At 40.4% G+C, this 21,992-nt stretch overlaps 1 protein-coding gene across 1 annotated transcript in view; it reads left to right on the forward strand.

The window, feature by feature from the left end:
- The window catches only part of drd2b (dopamine receptor D2b), a 73,374-nt gene that overhangs the window by 11,208 nt on the left and 40,174 nt on the right, over positions 1-21,992 (forward strand). The window lies entirely within an intron of this gene.

Consider the following 21,992-nt stretch of genomic DNA (forward strand, 5'->3'; position numbering starts at 1 on the left):
ATGTGAAGACATGGCTGTCTTTAAATTTTCTTAATTTTAAACCGAGTAAAACTGAGATAATAGTGTTTGTCCCTTCAGACTCTGTTAGTACACCAAAAATTAATTTTGGTGAGTTATCCTCGTCTGTGAAGCCTTGGGTTAAAAATCTAGGGGTTGTTTTTGACGATGGGCTGAAATTTGACAAAAATATCAATACAGTGGTCAAATCATGCTTCTTTCAGCTTCAACTTTTAGCTTAAGTTAAACCTATTCTGTCAATAAAACTTTTTGAACAATTTATTGTTGCTTTTATTACTTAGAGACTCGATTACTGTAACTCACTATATTTTGGGATTAGCCAGTCAGCTTTTTCATGGTTACAGAGAGTTCAAAATGCAGCACCAAGACTTTAATCAGGACTAAAAACGAGAGCACATTATGCCTGTTTTACGTTCTCTGCACTGGTTGCCCGTGAGTTACTGAGTGAAATTTAAAATTCTTCTTTTGGTATTCAAATCATTAAATGGTATGGCCCCTCATCACCTCTCGGAATTACTAACTGAATATCGTCCAGTTCTGTCACTCCGGTCTTCTAACCAGAGATTTCTGTGTTCCAAAGTTGAAGCTGAAGTGACCGGGCTTTTTCATAAGCTGACCCCAGACTGTGGAATGCTCTACCTTTGTGTATTCGCTCTGCATTATCTTTGTCTGTTTTTAAATCTAAGCTAAAAACACATCTTTATAAATTGGCTCATATTCAATGAGGAAGTGTATTGTAAGTTGACATTGACATTGAAATTAGAGATATTTTTTCTGGGCACTGAAAATTTTCTAAATTGGTGGTCAAATTGCAGCGAACTGTTGGAGTGGATGAATTGAAGGGGGTGCTGTAAGTGATACTGTAAACATCTCCTTTCACAAATCTCTCTCTCTCTCTCACACACACACACACATTGAACATAGTGGTTAAAATAACTAAGTAAATCACGTATAATGTAAAAAGAATTAATTACATTTGGTTATGGTTATCTAAATTGCAAACAAAGTAGAAACTATATCTATAGGAATCTATACAGTAGGTGTACTGTAAAAAAAAAAAGTGCCCTTTTGATGATCTGTTGTGATGTTAGCAGTGAGTTTTGAAAATGTACACCGTACTTGTGAAAATAGTACCAAAGCGAATAAAAAACTGTATACTTAGCATTAATATATGGAATGGGTAGCAGTATTCAATTTGAAATGTGATATTCATAGTGACAATGCAATATTTAAAATGTAAATACTTTTCTGTATTTAAATGTACATTTTCCATTGCATTTGTGCAACGTTTGGTGCAAAATGAATATATATATAAATGAAATTATACAAATTACATTCATCCACTAGTGTATTTCATACACTAGCTTATATATATATATATATATATATATATATTGAATACATATTTTAACTCTTCAAACTGTATTACAGAGTCTTTAAAATGTATTACAGAAATGAATAGATATGTTTAAAGGGGGGATTGACTGCGATTTCACTTTTTTCATTTTAATGAAATCTTGTTGTTGGTGCATAAACAGTATCTGCAAAGTTGCAGCGCTGAAAGTTTAGTGTAAGCAGATATATCGTCTTTAAAAAATCAGGAAGTATATTGCCTACAAAAACAACTCGATTGGGACTACAGCTGGGTTATGGTACGTCACTAACCCACACATTTGCATCAACCCCTCCCTCCGGAAAATGCAAAAAAGGGCATGCATATTTCGGCAGCTCCAGCTTGTCGAGTGTGTTGTTCACGCAGCTGTCAGGTCCTCTGTGTTCGAGCCCACAGACGCTGTACTTCGTCAACAATGGATACAATTTATGTTTGATTATGTTCCTGAAAATGACTATCGTAATTTAGCTCTTTTACGGAAGACAGCTTCCAGAATCTCCACGAATTCAATGCCAGATTCAACAAGAAACTGTTACTAAAACATGAAGCAGTTCCAACTTTAAAACCAGAGCCGTTGTTGGGCCACAACCTCTAAGTATGCTAAGACTTAATAATTTTAAATGTGTTTGCATCTATAATTCCAGACGTAGCCTTGTGTTTTATTTATTTATTTATTTATTTTTCAAATGCCAGCGCTGGCTTTATTTCACTAGGCTGCTAGTTATGCTTTTTGTGTCAAATGTGTACAAACATGAATTTTCTTTAATTACTAATGTTGTAAATGTATTTTTCATGTATATGTTTTATGACCTTATTTTCGATTTGATCAAGAACGTAAACTTGCCAACGCTGTTTGTGTTTAACATTAGTAGCCAGTCAGTTGCTATTGTTGCCAGTCAGATGCTATTGTGTAAAACAAACGTGTATAAAGTTAAAAAATGTAGCAAATTATCATTCAGAAACGTTTAGTAAGATCCGTGTGTGGTGACGTTCTGTTTGACTCTCTTCATCGCGGCTTTCTCGGTCTGATTCTGCCTCAAACTGATACTGCAGTTCGACACATATTTACATCTGGACCGGAGCTCATGACATGCACGTTTCGCTCGTAAAGGGGGTTAACCTTCCGGACAACGTGAGCGACAGTTTAGCCAATCACAACACACCGGCCCAAACTAACCAATCTGAGCCCACTGCCTGTTTCTGAGGGAGTGGTTTCATAGAATCAGGAAGTCGACCGGTCGTTCAGGGGACAGAGGAGAGCGCGGCTGACAATAAAGGTGAATTTTATGAAAAATAAGACTTTTTAAAAAAGAAAAACCACGAATGCATGTTATATTGCACACCATAAATACAATCATGCAAAGAAAAAAAAGCAGTCAACCCAACCCCCTTTAAGATGTTCAAGTGTTGGAAAGGAAACATGGCGGCGGCAGAGCTGATACAAGCGTTAAATTCAATGGCAGTGGCAGATGAAGTGGAGCGTGAACAGAGAAATAGTAGTGTATAGTATAGCCTAGTGTTTCCGAAGATTATTACTGCAGGTGATAGAACCACTTTATTGGAACGACGAATTTTCTGTCTTATCAGGCATCGACACCCGTTTGGTGTCAACATTATGCTACGCTTTTGTTGTCTATTGCTGGACTGTGTTAATGATAGTTTCATTTTGTATAAAATATTCTCATTGTCTGATATACATATGCTTATCTTCATTCGTATTACTATTAACTATAATGACCCAATTATATTGGAGATCCTTTAGTTTTTCCTTACAAATGCTTAGGCCTATTACTCAATTACTATTATTCAATGCACAAACAAAATATTAACCGGTGCAAACCAGCACAAACTAATATTTAGAGAATATTTTATTTAGAGCATGTGAGGGGGCTGGGTGACCTCAGAATGATCTATACATTTTTATTTTTTTTACATCTAAAACAACAAAGCAGCACAAACAAAAAGATTTAAACAAAGTAAAAATGACTGAGCCTATTTTGCTTAGATTTTCCATTGGGTGTGGGCGTGATTGGCTCGGAATACATTTTCAATTTGCACATTTCATTACATTCAATACAACTGTAAGTGTAAATGCAATTAAGAAAAATAACATTTTAAATGATCCTTTTGCAACTTATAAGTGTTAAAATATGTATTCAAATAATATATTAAAACTAGTGTATGAAATGGCCAACGTAAATTATATAATTGAATTCTCATTTTCATTTTGCGCCAAACATTGCACAAATGTAATGTAAAATGTAAATTTAAATACAGAAATGCATTGCTATTTTCCATATTGCATTGTCATTTTGCATATTACATTTCAAATTGAAAATTGCTACCCATATGCATCCATAGTATTATATTATTTGTAAAAAAAAAAAAATAATTATTCAATCCAAAATACTCAATTTTTTTTCCCCCACACAAATAATACATTATACATGATTATAAATGTTTGAGTCTCTGAGGGGTTAATGAGAAATAGATTGGGAATTGAGCCTATTATGAACTGGTGAGAACTTTGAAAACTTTTTGCGAAAACTGGTGTTTAGTAAAAGTTTTGATTAACTGATGAAGAGCAACTTGTTTTAAATTAGTAATATATATATATATATATATATATATAAAATGTAAATTATAATTATAAATTATATAATTATATATTTTATAATTATTAATTAGATATTAATATATTATTATATAATTAATATATATTATATATTAATTATAAATTTAGGGATAGGTGTTGGGTTGGAATGAGAGTGTAACAGTGAAAGGACTAACTCTACTCTGCATATCACTTCTTTTGCTTCCCTATCCGTTCTTCTTGCCCATCGCTCCTCTCTTCTCCTCTTATTCTCTCTCTTTACATCCTTTCACTTGCACCCCAACTAACTAATGAGATCAGGCAGAGCAGGGGCGTCAGTGGGGCAAAGCCAGAGCTCCAGTGGCCTGGGGCACTAGCATATTCCAACACACTGCTCAGAGAGAGAGAGAGTGAGAGAGAGATGAGCAATTCTACGGTTAGAGACTCCAGAAACACAATCACAGAACTTAGAGGAGGTGCATTATGTTTGGATGCAGGATCCCTGCCATGAAGTCCCAGATGAGTTGTTTTCTGGGCGAACACAGCAAAATATGAGCACTCAAATATACTCTGTGCTGCTCGATATTGTGGATTTCTAATTTAATCAAGATTGTACAGCATCACTGCATGATCATAGATTACAGAAAGTTTGGATAATGTGTTTAATTACATTACACAAGATATGCAGAGTGAAACTTTTTTCTTAGTAATAATTGTTTTATAATAAAATGCTCTCTTTTGTCATATGCTCTTATGAGTTACATACTTTTTTCCTTGTGATGCACACCAAGCCGTGTAAGGAGTTCACTGGATTTTATATATATACATATACATATACATATATATATATATATGAGTGTGTGTGTGTGTGTGTGTGAGTGGTAGTTCAGTATACTCTGAATACTATTTAGCATTCAGTATACTGTGGTAGTTAAGAAGCGATTTAAATTGTTGTACTAGAAACGCTGTAACACTTTATAATAACTGCACGCTATTTATCATTTGTTAAGCATTAGTAAACAGTTAATTTATCATTTTTAAAGCATTAATAGATATTAATAAGAAGTTTATGAGTACACACTCTAAAAAATGCTGGGTTGTTTTAACCCAACTTTGGGTCAAATATGGACTAACCCAGCCGTTGGGTTAAATTTTTACATTACATTTTTAACCCAACATTTCGGGTTTGTCCATATTTGACCCAAAATTGGGTTAAAACAACCCAGCATTTTTTAGAGTGCAGCTATAAATGCTTTTTTTCTTGATTTTTAAGCATATCTATGATGCGTTTAATAATTGTATTTTCATACTTTGTTAATGATCAATTAATAATTTCTAAACGAAGTATAGCATTATTTACAAACCAATTATTTAAGAGTTGTCAGTCATTCATAAGTTTACTTAGAAAGATCACTTAGTAAATACAGGTAGTTATAAAGCATTTAGTATTGGTCAGTTAACTATTTTGTGAGCTCATCTAAAGTGAGGACTATTCATGCCTTGTAAAGCATTTATAAAGGAGATTTAAAGGCTCATCAATCTTCTAAACAGTAAAATCTAACAAACACAACACAGTGAAACAGAACATAGAAATATGTAACAGCCTTTAAATCTCCTTTATAAATGCTTTACAATCAATGCATAAATAGTCCTCACTTTAGATGAGCTCACAAACATAGTTGACCACTACTAAATGCTTTATAACTACCCAAATTAACCCTGAATTACAGCATAAATACATGTTAATAAAGCACTTATTAACACACCAAGTAACCATCACTATATGTCTGAATAATAAAATGTATGAATGTACATTTAAATAGTTTATTAATCATTTACTTACACATTCTAAGTAATTTTTTTTAACCAATGAAAACTCAAATATCTGGTTTATAAAAAATCCAATTGTTCATTTAGAAATGATACACTGATCATTAATAAAGGATGAAAATACAATTATTAAACGAATTATAGATATGCTTTTAAATCAAGAAGAAAGCATTTATAGCTGTATTAATAAACTGCTTATTAATGTCTATTAATACTTTATGAATGATGAATTAACTGTTCAACTTATATTTTTTTCTGTGCAAAAATGCACTTGACGGACATCTTTGACTGTTATGCTGTGTCTTACCGCGGTCTATTGCCCATTTTATCTATGTTTTTAAGACAGCGTGTTAAGAAGACTCTGCCTTCTTTTTCATTCATCAGTGCTGTGGCTCTCCATTTGAATTAGCTAATATGTGTGGTGTCTTGCATTTTTAAAGGCAAAAACGTGTTCTGTGTTAATGGTCCCTAGTAGATTTTGACATTTAACTCATCCTGCTACTGACATAAATGATTCCGCAAGGCTTGTTGAGGAAAGATTTGTTATTACTTTTCTGACTAAACGGATTGTATGCAGCTTCGACCACCCTAACAACATCCTTCCTCCACTCACATTCTCTTCAGCAAATGTAAAAAGCTAGTTTCTTTTACTCTGCTGGAACTAGTCACCAGGAAATAACAAACTGACATGTTTACATGATACTTTGAGTAATACTCATAAGTGCCATTATGCAAACAGACCTTGGGAAGATGTCAGCTGTTTCTCCTCAACATAAGCGGAATATCCCCCTCACAATATGGCAGGTGAGATGAGATACAAATGTGGGGCAACATTTTGCAGGTCTAAATGCACTTTTGTGGATCTAAGATCAAGATTCCTTCTCTAAGATTCTGCGTTGACCTCAACAGTTCTGGGAGGAATTTGAAAAACTGCTCTCCAATGAAAATAATTCTTCTTCATATACTTCTGGCACGCTTTAGGACCCAAGAAAAGCAAAGGTCACTGCATTATTATACAAATATGGCCTTTAAACAGCAAGTACAGCACTTAACAAATTGTGCTTTGAGCTTGGTTTACCATTTAAAAAAAATATTTGTATTACATTTTTTTTTATACTATTTATACAAGTGCTATATTTTCTTGTACATGAACTTTCTAGGTGAGGTCTCTCTTTTATATTTGCATGTGTAAACAACACTGGAAACACAAAACAAGTATGCTAGCCTGTATGTACGTGCCCAAAGCTTAATAACTTATTCGGAAAGGCACAGATAATGGGATTTTTTTCACCCTTTTATTTAACATTTTGTATTATTGTTTTTTAAATACATTTTACCACTATAATAAAATAATATAAATAATAGGAGTTCTCTTACGAGAGGTTCTCTTGTACTGCGTAATATCTTACGCTAGGGGAAAAATGAAAGCGCGAGCGTAAGTTCTACCAGAGAGACTCACTGCCACGTCATTAATTTATAATTCCACGCTACCAATCACAGCTTGACATCGAATATAAAAGACTGATCTTACCGTTCCATGTTGTTGCCCGCAGGTGTCGTAGCAAAGTTTTCCCCCACCTTCCCCACCACCACCACCACCACAAGAAAGGCTCCCGTCCACTCGCGGGGGGGTAGGCTCCGCCCCTGCCTCTAACATCAGGCAGGAACTATACAAGCTAAACCTTCAGACCCAGACGGAGGACGGGGCCTACGCCAAAGAACTCTGAGACGGAGCTTGACGAGCATCTATTTCATTTTATGTTGTCTAAAAAAAATTCCTTTCACAAAATAAATTCAATTTATTCGAGAATTCTTCTGAGTCTTTATGGTAGAACCTCTTTTCCATAAGATATTGAAGCCAAAAATTATCCTTAATTTTGAATTAATGTAAAACGCGTTGCGGCAGCATGCAGACATAGGAAAGGCGGCTTATTGGCTGTCCTGCGGCAACTGCAGCAGCCTATCGAGAGAGGCCCTTTGGTGACAGTCCATTGCCGCCGAAGCATTCGTGGCCTAGTCCTATAAATATTGCTCGATGGGCTGATATCACTGATTTTTTTATCTCTTCAGCGAGGGTCACACATTGCTGGATCTGGAGTGAGAAGCCGTGCCGTCTGAAAAAGCCTTTTTCTGGACGAATCTCAGCGTCTAAAACGCTATGCTATCCGGCGTCTATATCCTTTACACTCAGCATAAGTGTGTGTTAGTCGCTGCGACTCACACTCTCTTTATCTAAAAGAGAGTCTTTTTAAAGATGCTTCGTTCCTGTGGCTCGTGCTGAGCCACACTCAGCAATGGGACCATTTCATCTGCGTTTCCCGCCTGGATAAGGATTATGCAGCTCTCGCTTTCGCGCTCACTTACGGCAGCTGCCATTATTGCGGGCTATTGCCATGATGACTCCCCTGGCATTTTTTCTCAGAGTCTGCACTCCTGGCCGCTGTAGTGCTGCACCATAAAAGCGCAGTAGCGGGTACCCGAGCCTTCTCCAGCCCGTGAAAGCTCGCCAGTTCGCCCACGAGCTTCACCAGCTTCACTCAAGTCGCTCACTGACGGACACCGGTCACCGCAGTAATGATTATGAGATTGCTGCATCTGTAGAGAAGGCCAGCTGATCTATCCTGGCATCGGTCAGTGAGGATTGGGAAAGCACTGTGGACCTCCCCACTTCTGTCCGCGAGTCGTCAGGGGAACGGGTCAGCATCAAAACCGCGGCTATCATTCTTTATGTTACAAGAAAGCTACCCCGCCCCCACCCCCCGTGGGCATGCGTCACAGGGAGTCCCATTCTACCCTTAGCTATTCATGCAGACACATGGGCACAGCTTCCCGGGGTATAGGAATGGAGGCAGAAAACTATAAAAAGTTTGCTCTAGTTCGCTTGATTGGCGAAATGTGGAAAGAGTGTGTTTTAGCCCCGCCGAGGCCGGACCAATCTCAAATATTTCTCAGCTCCTCTTAGTTTGAGCGGCTAAAAAAAAGTCAATATTGCACTAATGAGTCTGTTGTATGTTGTATAACACGCACGCCTGCAAACATATTCCAACGCACACTAAACTGTGATGACGCTCCCTTATCTGCTTGAGGTATTTTAAGCTTATGTTGTTTCCCCCCTGTTGCTCAGTGGCAAAACACAAAGCCTTCGCGCAAGAGACCCATGTTCGATCCAGGCTCTCGCAGCAGATCAAATTTAGTCTCGCCGCGACCAGACTGCCTTTTCGCTCGTTCAGTTCCCGAAAATGCGACTGTTCCAGTGTATTTTGCAGTAAACAAGCCGGTACCACGGCCCACTTGCCTGCACACAAATGCCGTTTCCACGGCGACCCAGAAAAATCAAATAAGCAGTGCATTTTCTGGTATTCTGACCACGGCCGATGGTGTTATGACTGTAATAAAAATGGCCACAACCCAGCGCTCATTTCTACACACAGACACAGCCCGCCACAATACAGGGCTCGCACAAATAAAATTGACTCATGTCGATTGTGCATTAAATGTAGTGCATGTGCCCATGACCCAATGCCCACTAACACTACACACTGCATCTCGCACGGTTTCTGTAAAAACAAAACCAACATACATACAGTCAGCTCAGGCAGATAGTGTTTTCAGTGCAAACTGCTATAAGGGTATCGGCTAACACAGTCTCATCCCAAATCGTCATATAACTGACGTTTTGGGACGTATTTTGACCATACGTCAATATCCGCCTTTTTAGGGCCCCCTTAAACGTCGGTAGATGGCGATCCCGGGCCGTCATACAACTGACGCTTTACCTTTAACGTCAGTTAGGTGACGGGTTAGGTTTAGGGTTAGGTTTAGGTATGGGGTAGAGTTAGGATCCCATAACCTCATCTACCGACGTTTAAGGGGGCCCTAAAAAGGCGAATATTGACGTATGGTCAAAAGACGTCCCAAAACGTCAGTTATATGACGATTTGGGATGAGACCGGGTTGTATCGGCGCACCCTCGCCTCTTTCACTGCAAACACAGTGTCTATGTTACAGCACACCAGAGCTCTTGCATCGCCACTATGTCACGACCAGAGCCCAGATCCATTCTACCCTTAGCTATTCATGCAGACGCATGGGCACAGCTTACCGGGGTATCGGAATGGGGTCCGTTCGCTTGACGCCCCCGCTGCTGCTCGGCCTGGGTCAAATCCACGGTAAAAAAAGAAGTAGCTCATCTACTTCGAGCCGAAGTAGCAACACAATTGAACAAAGGGGCAGTAGAGCCTTTATCTCAAGCTCAGAGCGAAAGGGGCCAGTACAGCAGATATATTCTGGTACCGAAAAAAGACAGGGGTCTCAGACCCATTCTAGATCTAAGACAACTAAACAAAGCGCTTACGAAAGGTCAGTTCAGAATGCTCACAACCAGGAAGGACTGCCAAGGGGACCAAACATGAACCAAATATTTTTTTTTTTCAGAGATCAACAGTCTGTCATTAGTCTTCAGTTTGCCACTAAAAAAATGGCGTATTGTGGTTCCGGTACACCAGCCATGTCAACGAAACGAATTAATGAAAATTTGCTTATCAACGTATATCTAAATTCGTGACTAAACATCTTATTAGAACTTCAAAAACAGAAACAGAAATGCTGCAGCCAATGAGCTGCCGACGGGGGCCGACTCAACCTCCACGCACAGCTTTAAATATTTTATCAGACAATAACTACTCAAGATTTTGCTTTAGTATAATTTTCGGGACAATTTCTTCTATGCACGATCGCTTCCGGGTTTGTCTCAGCACGCCCAGTTACATCTGGTGCTGCGTCCGAAGCCGGTTTTGCGTTAGGTGGAGATAGTGTCAAATTACACTTGCTGTTTATAAAAACGTCCTGTGGTTAACGTGAATGATGTTAACAACATTGTGAGGCATTTAGCTGTCACACAAGAGTAAAAAAAGAGAAGTTATTTAAATTATATATTTCCAGCTACATCAACAACTTTGAGGGTTAGTATTCTCTCATATCGTACGAAATTCGACTAGCGAATCAGCGTTTCTAAAATCGTTGTCTCCGTTTCTGAGAAAACAGATTTTATTTCAGTTTTGCAGCTATACACTTGGCCTGCAGAAGTAAAGAAGTAAAGTGCTTCATATCATTGTTGATGTGTGTGACGTCGTTGCCGTAAAGCATGTAGTGATTCTCGCGAGATTTGTCGGGGGTGCTCCTTTTCAAACTTGCATTGCTGATTTTTCCAGTGGTGCAACCGCCAACTTCAGGGGGTTAATGACGAGAGCAACCCCTGACGCGCATCTGTGAAACTGTGAAAAGTAGCGTCGTAGTAGAAGAGAAATGTGGACAAACATTGACACAACATAGGTTGGCTTGCTCATCATAAAGTTTTGGACCCACTGCTCCTTGTTAAAGCCCACCACAATATGCTTCTACTAGTCCTGAGATCTCTCTCGCACACAATAACTGAAGCATATGTGCAGGCTGCAGTGATGGCCCTTTTCCTCCACCTCAAAATCACGGTGATGTCTGGCGAACTTTACATATATCACAGAGCTAGCATCAAGCATATTTCTCGTTTGTGCAAGAACCCCCTTTTAAGCATGCGCAATGTTTCAGATAGTAGTATGACAAGTGTAAACACATGAATTAGATATTGGTCACAAATGAAAGAATGTGTAAACGGACGTTAAAAAAAATCTTAAATAGGCAACCAATCAGAATTGGGCATCAAGACCTGCAGTGTAAACGAGGCCCATGACGCAAACACACGGAGTGTTCCCACCGCGTCAATTGATGCAGTGCGAGTTCCCTTGAAAGGGAACAATCGTATTTCTCTCCTATGCAAACAAAAACAGGAACAGAGAAATAAATCAATAAAATAAAGATTTAACAACATGAATGACAAAAAAAAAAAAAATACCTGATAAAAAAAAGTCTTGTATGTTTGACTTTGCCCTCAGCATTTCTGTAAAATAAATTTCAAGTGCAATGCAATTAGCATGTGATGCAAATTGACAGATGTCAAAAAAATTAGTTAAACAAAGTGAAAACATGAACATAATCAAACATACATGGACATAATGTTATAAATATCATTTAGATTTAAATATGATTTGTCATGAATATGATATGAAGTAGAATGTAAGAATAAAAGTGATTTGTAAGGCAAAGATGAAATTAGATTAATAAGAGCTTATTAGAAACCTATACCTCTCCCATGCAAACACAGTGCAGAAAGGAAAGACGGGAGACGGGGTGCAAAAACAGGAAATTAAAATTAACGCTGCAGTCAGAAAAGTAAAGGAGAAGATTTACAGACACACATTTACAGACAGTCACTCCAGGTATTCAAAGATTAACACAATTTAATATGTTTGTTAGTTTGGTCCAAAACTTTATCAAAACTCAAAAAGATATTCACTCTGAGATTTTGGAAAGAAACCTTCTTGATTAATTTCACAACCCAGTATATCTCCATTCGCAACATCACTCTAGCAATAGTATATCTTCTATCAGAGACCAATGCCACGGACTGGACATATTGGTGAGATAGAGTTGAATGATGCTTTTCCAGCTGAAATTGCAATACAATCTTTCTCACCCATCATATGTTCAAGTGTGTATCACTAAAAGACCACTTTTATTGTAGGTGGTGGCGGATATGAGGAAAATGACACTGAAATTGCTTTTTTCTTTATAGTTTCCACACTGTCTATTGCTGAATCTATTCCCACTGTGTTTTGTGATATCTTACCAACCACTGGTTTGGGAGTCAGTTCTCATTTATGTGATTATGATCATACACTGCCAGAAACAGTGCTCTCTGCCTCTAGCCCATGAAAAGCATGTCAAATACTGTATCCAACTAGAGCGAGATGTATTGGACGCAGCTAATCAGGGAGCATTGAAATATCAAAGATCGTCTGTGCTGGAGGAAACCAGCCTTCATTAAGTCAAATCAAAGTACAACATGATTTTGATTGGTAAAAGATGTTTGAGGGTAATTGTTACCTAGAAGAGACTGAAATCACATTATTTCTCCCAAGCATTATTTAAATTCAAAAGCTTAATTGATAACACTACAATAAGGTTCATTAGTTAACATTAGTTAATGTATTAATTGTAAAAGCAGAGTGATGGGACAACAGCGGGAACCAGACAATAGTGAGTTGACAAATGGTGATGGAGACTTAGCTGGCGATGACTGAAGTGGATTCTCTGTGCAGCTGAAGAGTGGAGAAGATGACTGGGTGTGTCAGGATGACGGAGAGAAGACGAACAGAAGACAGGCAAGTAGGCAGGTAGGGAGTCTTACTGCAAACAGTCATATCAACGATGTTCGTAGTAACAACACCAGACCCTGATGTGAGGGGGATCCAGGTTGATATAGTGTGTGGTGGCTGGTGACTGAGCTGGTGATTGTGACAGTACTTCCCCCTAGAGGTCTTCACAGGTCCAAAAATTCATGCCCGACCCGGAAGAGACCCGTAATGTGCTACACCAAACCGACCCGGACCCGTCGTTCATTTCAAAAGTTGGACCCGGACCCGTGCAGACCCGAGAAATGCCATAAATGTACTGCCCGGACCCGACCTGGACCCGTCTATTATTTGAAAACTGGACCCGAACCCGGCAGGAAGACACAAACCCGACTGGACCCGATTGTCACATATTATTTCACACGAGTTGCGAAAAATAAAACTTTTTGTCTTACCTAATTTTAGTAGTCGTCGTCTCACTTCCTGACGTTATCTGACTGACTGTGATGCATTACAATCCACCGACAAGAAAGTTCTATCCATGTTATTTCTCTCGTTTTTCCAAGCTTAATCCACTCATTATTTCAGCTTTAAAAGTCCACTTGATGTCACGGTGATGGATGAAAAATGCAGCCTTGCACATGCTACATTCTGACTCGAGTTAATTTGCATATAATAACTTTAACTGTTTGCCCTTTTGAACTATAATAACGATTGCTTGTTCAGCTTGATCATATCTGTGCTCTCTGCTCTTCATTGAGTCTGAATCTGACCACCAAAACTTTAAGATTAAACAAGACGGTTCATTTATATTATTATAAACATTGAAGAAAATGCAAAGCGCGGTTTGGCGGAAGCTCTGCTCTGGTTGCCATAGAAACATGACACGCGCTTGAGATTGCACTCCAATCGCACATGTATTACCAGCCCGTTCTCAGCGCGTGTTATATTAACGATAACGGGTGCCATGTGAGTAGTATTTCGCCGTTTTGTTATACAGCGCGTCATATATGACGCTAAAGGATGAGAGTGCTTTGGTATTACACACAATGTTAAACAGACCCGGGACCCGAAGTAATAGATTCGGACCCGACCCGGACCCAGCTGCTCATTTAAAATATAGACCCGAACCCGTACGGGTCCCGGGTCGGGTCCGGGGCCGACGGGTCTCGGGTGCACTGTGAAGACCTCTACTTCCCCCTCCCGGAAAGCACGACCATGTGCAACAAATGGCCAAGTGGGGTGGGAGGGCTGGGACCCTGGAGGCTGGCTAGGAGTGTCCAGGATTGATGACAGGAAGCCACCAGGGTGGGTGGGGGGGGGGGGGGCAGGGCAGATCAGACAGATCGGGGGACGGGGAGGATCTGGCAGACGGGAGACCAGGGCAGTGCTGGCAGCTTGGGTGAGCAGGGCAGTGCTGGCAGCTCAGGAAGCCATGGCGGTGCAGGAAGGTCTGGGGACCCTAGGACGGCCACAGTGGTAGTGTGGGATGGGATGAGGATCTGGAAAGGCTTCCTCTATCGAATAAGGTGATCCACATAACTGTAAAACGTCTTCGATGTACTTCTTCAAGGAACCTGTTGTTGCAGCAGCAGGGACTTGCTGATACAGGTGATCGTCTAACCTACACCAAAAAGACGGTCTTTATGTGTCCTTGTTCCAGGGTACTTCATGCATGCGAGTGAGGAACTTTTTTACGTAGTCGTCGATCGGGCGGCCATCTTGGAAGTGGGAGAGAAGAAACTTAGAGTGGGGAGGATGCCCATCCTGTGCTTCTCTTTGTGGTCTGGTCTTCTGTCTCACACACACAGAAGGGAACAGACAGGAACCGGATGATGGTGACTTGATGAATGGTGAGTGAGACTTAGGTGGTGATGAATGAAGTGGATTCTCTGTGCAGGAGACGACTGGAGAAGATGTCCGGAGATCTGGGTCAGGATGATGGACGGAAGTCGAACAGAAGGCAGGAGAGTTGACAAGACGATCACATGTAAGTAGGCAGGTAGGGAGTCTGACTGCAAACAGTCGCATTAACGTTCGTAGTAACAAGACCAGACCCTGATATGAGGGTGATGCAGGTGAGGGCAATTCCAAACACTGCATCATGAAGCTTTGATGCCTTGACAAATAGTTTGTTCTGAATCAATGGTTCGGAGCGTGAATCAAACTGCCAGAGTCACGTGATTTCAGTAAACAAGGCTCCATGACGTCATAACCGTTTTGAAACATTTCAGAACACTTTGGAATTTCAAAGGTTCACCACTGGGGGCAATGATCTCTGTCAACCCATAAATCATGAGGATTCAGGAATAATTCCGAGTCCTAAAAAAGTGGACTATTGGAGTGGACACCGACAGGAGTCAGCGGCCACACCCAAAAAACAATCGTCCCAGGAAAGCATGGCCGTCATCTCAGGACCTGACTCGACAAATGCCATATGCACACCCAAAAGGGACAGCACTGTCTTATGTTCACTTCCTGAAAATTCTAGCCTGCCCTGTAATGCTGCGATGGACAACAGATCCAATTCTGGAGTGTCAAGGTAAACCCGCGGGACATCCGACCCGGGGAATAGACCGGGGGAATCCCCTGAACACTCGCGGATTGCATCACTGAAGAGGGGGGCGTTGTCAACGGACAAACAGTCGGCGGTTTTGTTCCACACTCACACCCTCAGGTCTGGCCACCAGCCGAAGTAGCACCTCACGTGGAGAGTGTTAGATCGGGGTGTGGATGAGGGGACTCGACCGTAATGACGCGATGATCAAATGGAAATGAGTCGACCGCAACCAGAAATGCACGGACGAGCTGTCTTTAAAAAGTGCAAGCGTGCAAGCTCTTTTGTGAGAGGAGAAAAAAACAGTCCAAATGACAGAGGAGAAAGCGGCTTACAATAAAGGTGGATTTTATGAAAAATAAGGCTTAAAAAAACACGAAGACATGTTATATTGCACCCCATAAACACAATAATGCAAAGGAAAAAAAAACAGTAAACCACCCCTTTAATTCAAATTAAAATTAGAAAACAGTTAGAAATTCAGACTGATCTCATGAAGTAGCGTGTGTATGACACGCCAATTCGTATTTCCATTTTTGGCGTGCTATCAAGACGCATAATCACCTTTCAGCGTGTTTATGAACGCCGTTGACTTAACGTTATATAAATATATGACTTACCTCAACCCCGTCCCTAAACCTAACCGTCACTGGGGTTAATGGCATTTATGAGTGTTCCCTTACCATCCTAGGTAAAAAAAAAGATATGACTTACCTCAACCCCATCCCTAAACTTAACCGTCACTGGGGTTAATGGCATTTATGAGTGGAGATTTGACTGCGTGTACAGACACGCGGAATGACGCGGACGTTAATGGCGTAGACATATACGCATACACGCGGATAGCTCAAAATGCGTAGAGATAACACGCCACCTAACTCGAAAGTGGCGTATATGTTTACGCAAAAGTCATGATGTCATGTTAAGAAATTAGAAAACAAACTGTAGTAATATTTTACAATATTGGTAAGAATAAGATACTTTCAAAAAGCTTGCCGACCCATATATATATATATATATATATATATATGTGTGTGTGTGTGTGTGTGTGTAAATAAGCAAAACATGCCATTCAAATGAGCAATCCAGAACAAAGGGATGACAATCAGTGGTTCGAAGTGATTCATTGATTCTTGTTGGTTGAAGCCGGATAGAGGGACCCTTTGCTGTGTTTGACATAGACCTCATTTTGTCTGGCAGTTTGCATCAATCAGCAGCACTCTCTTGCTCCATTGGGTCTGTCGTAAGTGTCACACACACATTCAGCTACAGAGGTAATGCTGGGTAAGGGTGGAGAGCAACGAATATAGATTGTTGCTATAAAAGGACCAGGGAGATTGCTTCTGTAAAAGGCCATTTGTTTTGATTGTCTTTCTTTGCTTGTAGGTTTGTCTTACATTTTGGTTTCTATGGGAATTCTTTTTGGGAATTCTATGGGTCAGTTTCTTTTTAGGACATTAGTTATAAGCTGTCAAACATTTTCAAATTTAAAATTTAAAAGAGGAATAAGAGGAAAACCCACTTGAGATGTGACATCTCGTTTTCGAGGGGACCTCAAGAAAAACATACTTCACATACATACATACATACATACTAACAGAACAAAGACAAAAGCTCCTTGATGGATAATTTTCCACCATTATTGCCTAAAAATTAAAAGTTTTTTAAAAGTATTTGACACCTTCACAAGGGTTGTACACTTTTGTACAGCAACGTGTTGTGCATGTTCTTAAAAAATGTAACCTCGAAAGTCCAATCATGAAACACAAAACAATTAATTAAACAGCAAAAATGTAAAAGGTAATATACAAAAATACCAAAGCATTGTTTTGTCCAAAAGATATTTGCCAAAAGAAAATCCGTAAGCTTTAGCTTGTACCGTCATTCTCAATGCTCTTTCTGGTCGGGTTGAGATGTTGATTTTGAAGCAGGTAAAGATCTTGCTGTGTAAATTCAAAATCAATTTAAGACAGCTATTATGCCACTATTCACAGAAAAATCAATCCTGTTTCAGCAGTTGTCCAATTTTATAGCACTTAGAGGAGAAATTGGAGGAAGGATAGAAGATATATTATGTAATTTGTGTGTATCCAATATTATACATTGCAAATGAAGATGGGTGTGATTGTGAGAGTGTTAGCTAAATGCTGTGATTGTGCTTATTGTTAATTTAAAATACAGGGTGACCCATGTTGTGTGAGTGTGCTCATGATCCTTGTTCTCGTTCATTTTCTTTTTCTCAGCATTTCGACGCTTTTATAACTTTATCAATCTGTCCTCATACAGTTACAAAACATTTTGTGTAAATTTAAATGACCTTCCATGGATGTTTAAATCTTTAATTCAGTTAAAGGAAAAGGTCACCCAAAAATAAAAATTCTGTCATCATTTGCTCACCCTTCAGTTGTTTCTGCTGAAGTTGAATTTCTTTCTTCTGTCGGACACAAAATACGATTTTTTTTTAAATGCCTGACAGTAACCAGACAGTTGATGGTAGACATTTACTTCCATATAATTTATTTTTTTCCTACTAAGAAAGTCATTGGCTACCGTCAACTTCTTGGTTACCAGCATTATTCAAAATATCATCTTTTGGATATTCAAATTCATTTATTCAAAACATTTGGATGAACTCTCCCTTTAAGTTTAGTTCCCTTTCAAAAGGGAACTTGTGCTGCGTCCCCTAGAGAGCGCTATGGGGAATCCCTCCTGCATGACCGAGTCTTAACATGGAAATGAACTTAGGCAGGCGTCAGCCTAAGATGTCACTACTGGTGTGACCATGAGTGTAAAAAGGCACGTGAAAAAATACGTTATCCTCTTACTTGTTTTCAGGAGACAGTTTATTGTACATGACATGAGTGAGGAGCATGTGCGTTTAACTCCTGAGGGAGCTGAATGCATGCATTGTGAGGATTTCTTATTTTAAAGCTCCGTTCAGTACATCCCTTTTACTCAAGGGATATGGGATTCACATTTGGGTGGAATGCTGTCTTCTCTTCAAGCAAACTGGATGAGTTAGGTATGATGCATTCGCACGATTAACTACAAGAGACAGGTAAGGAGCTTTTTCCATTTTGCTCTCTCCTGAGGGATAATAGTTAATGTTTTCACACGAGTGCTCAGCACTCGAGGGAGATACATTCGTGTCCGTTTTCAGTGATAGAATCTGATGTTTGAACTATTGCGCTTGAGGTTAAATGAGTACTTTTGCTGATGTGGTCGCAGTAATTGGTTCCACCTGGGCTTGACTCTCTCTTAAGGGTTGAGAGTTGAGCGCCTGCACTCCATGGTTTGGTCTCACGGCCATCATTACAGTAAGGTGGGATTGAGCGTGGGGGTCGTAGTCAGAGCACTAGCTCCTCTTGTTGACTCAAATAATATTATGGCTCACTATTGTTATGTATCTAATTTGAAAGAATTACAGACAGAAAAAGTGTAGAATTGTTATTGTAATTGTAACAAATAGGAGTTGTGGAAAGGTATACCCTGCGTCAATAAAAGATTAGCTCTGGTTTGGAGAATGAGACAGACTTTGTGGAAAACAATGTCTGTCTGGACATAACTATCCCACTTCTGTGAGCCTTCTGTTATTCCTTTTGATTTCCATGCTGTGGATGATCATCAAGGGAAATCCTTGGTCACTGCTCTTGAACTAGAGCATAGTTAGATCTCCTTGTGCTGTATAGAGTTGTTCTAATAGAGGCATCTGCTCCTCTGAACTCCATCAACTATTGTGTCAGTCTGCTAGCCCTGTTATGTAGCTTTCTTGACAGGGGTAGGATGTAGTGTATTCGTCATATGAGCTCAGCCATAAGCTAAGAGGTTAGGCTCTCTATGAGCCTCCTTGGCTACTGCGAGCATTAATTTGTGAGATGTAGGCTCTCTGTGAAAATTCTTGCAAGATGTCCTGAGCTTGGGGCTTAGTTAGGTGTTCTCTTGATTTAGAAAGTCATCATGTTGAGGCCTCCACTCACAGAGCTCGGTCAGGCAGTTTGCTTTGTTAGGCTCTATGTGAGCCTCCTTGGCTACTGCGAGGGTTGCTGGGCCTCCTCTCGCAAGAGAGAGAGAGTTATCTTACTGAGGTCTCCGCCCTCTTGAGCTCTGCTAGGACAGCATTTGTGATGTGTAGGCTGTCTGTGAGCCTCCTTGCATGATGACCTGAGTGCGGGGTGTAGTTAGGTCTCCTAGTGATTTAGAGAGTCGTCATACTGAGGCCTCATACTGAAGTTGTTATGCTCTCTTGGACCTTTTTGGTTACTGACCTTAGTGTGGAGTGTTGCTTGGCCTCTTCTCACTATTATATTTTTACCTCTTTCTAAGCTTTCTCTGTACTGACCTTTGGCTTTGTGGCATCCACTCTTCAGGGCTGTCTGAACAGAAGTTCTGAGTGTTAGGCTCCATGTGAGCCTCCCTGAATTCTGGCCTGAATATGAATGTAGTTGGGCTTTCCTTCTTTAGAGTCATCCTATTGAAGCCTCAGTTCTTGCAAAACTCTGGTCTATGATGATTAAATGGAGTGAAATTAAATAGAAAGCAACTGGAGACTTTTGCTTCTCAGATATTTTTGCTCTTCTTAAAAACGTGAGGAGACCTGCAACACCAAATGCTCAGAATATCTTCCAAGGGGGCTCACAGAGGCCTACCATTCATAATGCTACAGTAAAAAAAAACTCTCTCAGCAAGAGGAGGCCTAACAACACTCACGGCAACCAAGGAGGCTCAAAGAAAGCCTAACAACTTGGCATGCAATGGCCGAGCTTTGAGGGCGGTCTAAAAGTGCCTACCATGTCCTACACCTAGGACAGCTCCCAGGGATGGTCACAGAAAGCCTAACTACTTGAACTGCTATCCAGGTGGAGCTTTGAGGAGCGGAGGCCTCTATATCTCAACACTCTATAGCGAGAGGAAGCCTGACAACGCTCCATCTGAAAGCAGTAACTAAAGAGGCTCAGAGATAGCCTAACTACTCAGTACTACTGCCTGCTCGAGCTCTGAGGACGGAGGCCTCTGCATCAGGACTCTCTGAAGTGAGAGGAGGGCTAACTATGTCCCACCCACAGGACAGCTACCAAGAAGGCTCACAGAGAGCCTAACTGCGTAAAATCGCTAGCCTGTTAATGCTGCATCTAAAAACACTAACCAATGAGGCTCAGAGAGAGCCTAACTACTCAGTCCTAGTGAGGTTGAGCTCTGAGGATGGAGGCCTCAACATGACGACTCCCAGAATTAAGAGGAGGCCTAACTACGTCCTACACTCATGACAGTTTACAGAGGCTCACATAGCCTACTACCTGATATCCTTATCCTGGTGGAGCTCTGAGACCGGAGACCTCGACAACTCTCTCAATAGTGAGAGGAGACCTGACAATATTAATGATAAGGCTTTTTCCAAAATGTTAAGGCTTTTTCCCTCACTGTGAAGATCTGGGAAAAAAGAAGACTTGCACAAGCTTGGTGGATTATGCCCGGTCTCATGAAGTCGCACTTATCGAGATTCCCCGGCAGATCTTACCCTGTGGTGCAACATAACGTCTAATAACTCGTCATATAAAGGTAGGCGGGGTTAGAACGCTCAGAAACATTGTCCTCCTCATCAGCCACACCCTGCACAGACTGGCCTAGAGCGAGGAATGTGCTCGCTGCTGTATCAGATGCCGTGAGAGAGACCGCATCATCCTGCAGCTCGCTCTTGTCAGCCACCAACGAGCGAGAGATACTCTCTCAAGCATATCGGCGAGCTCCATCTACCTGCCCCACGACTTCAGTTTCCTGTTCGCCGGCTGCAGCAGGTCCTGAACCGCAGGACAGATATGGCTGTCCCGATTCCCTCAAGAAAAGTTTCCTCAGAGGAGAACGCTCGCAATGCACGCGTACAGCCCCTTCAAAGCCTAAGTGTGCATGTTCCTATCCCATACACATAACACACATATCGTGTGTGTCATCAGGTGTCAGAAAACGCTGACACCTATGAACACACATTCTAAAATTCGCAATGCTAGTGCTGGCCATATTATAAACTTGCCTGTTCAGATCGCATTTTCAAACACGCGGTCTCCTAACTAAGTTAAGAGGATGACGTATTGCACAGGTGGCCTTTTATGCTATTGTTTCATCATAGGCTGCCGCCTGCCAATGCCAAGTTAATTGTCATGTTTAGATTTCCACTTCAGACACCAGTTAACCTCAGAGCATTCCACATAGGTACCCCTAGGGGACACAGTGCGAGTTTAAAATAATAAAAAGGAAATGATCAATGATTAAAACTTCATCAAATATGAGACCAATCAAATTCCGCATTAAAGCTGCTTTACAGAAGCCAATAGTATTATTCTGCTAAAGTCAGTTTTGATTAAATTCAGTTCAAAACTGTAT

The sequence above is a fragment of the Pimephales promelas genome, chromosome 4 (assembly GCF_988280905.1).
Source record: "Pimephales promelas chromosome 4, fPimPro1.hap1.1, whole genome shotgun sequence".
NCBI classification, from domain to species: Eukaryota; Metazoa; Chordata; class Actinopteri; order Cypriniformes; family Leuciscidae; genus Pimephales; species Pimephales promelas.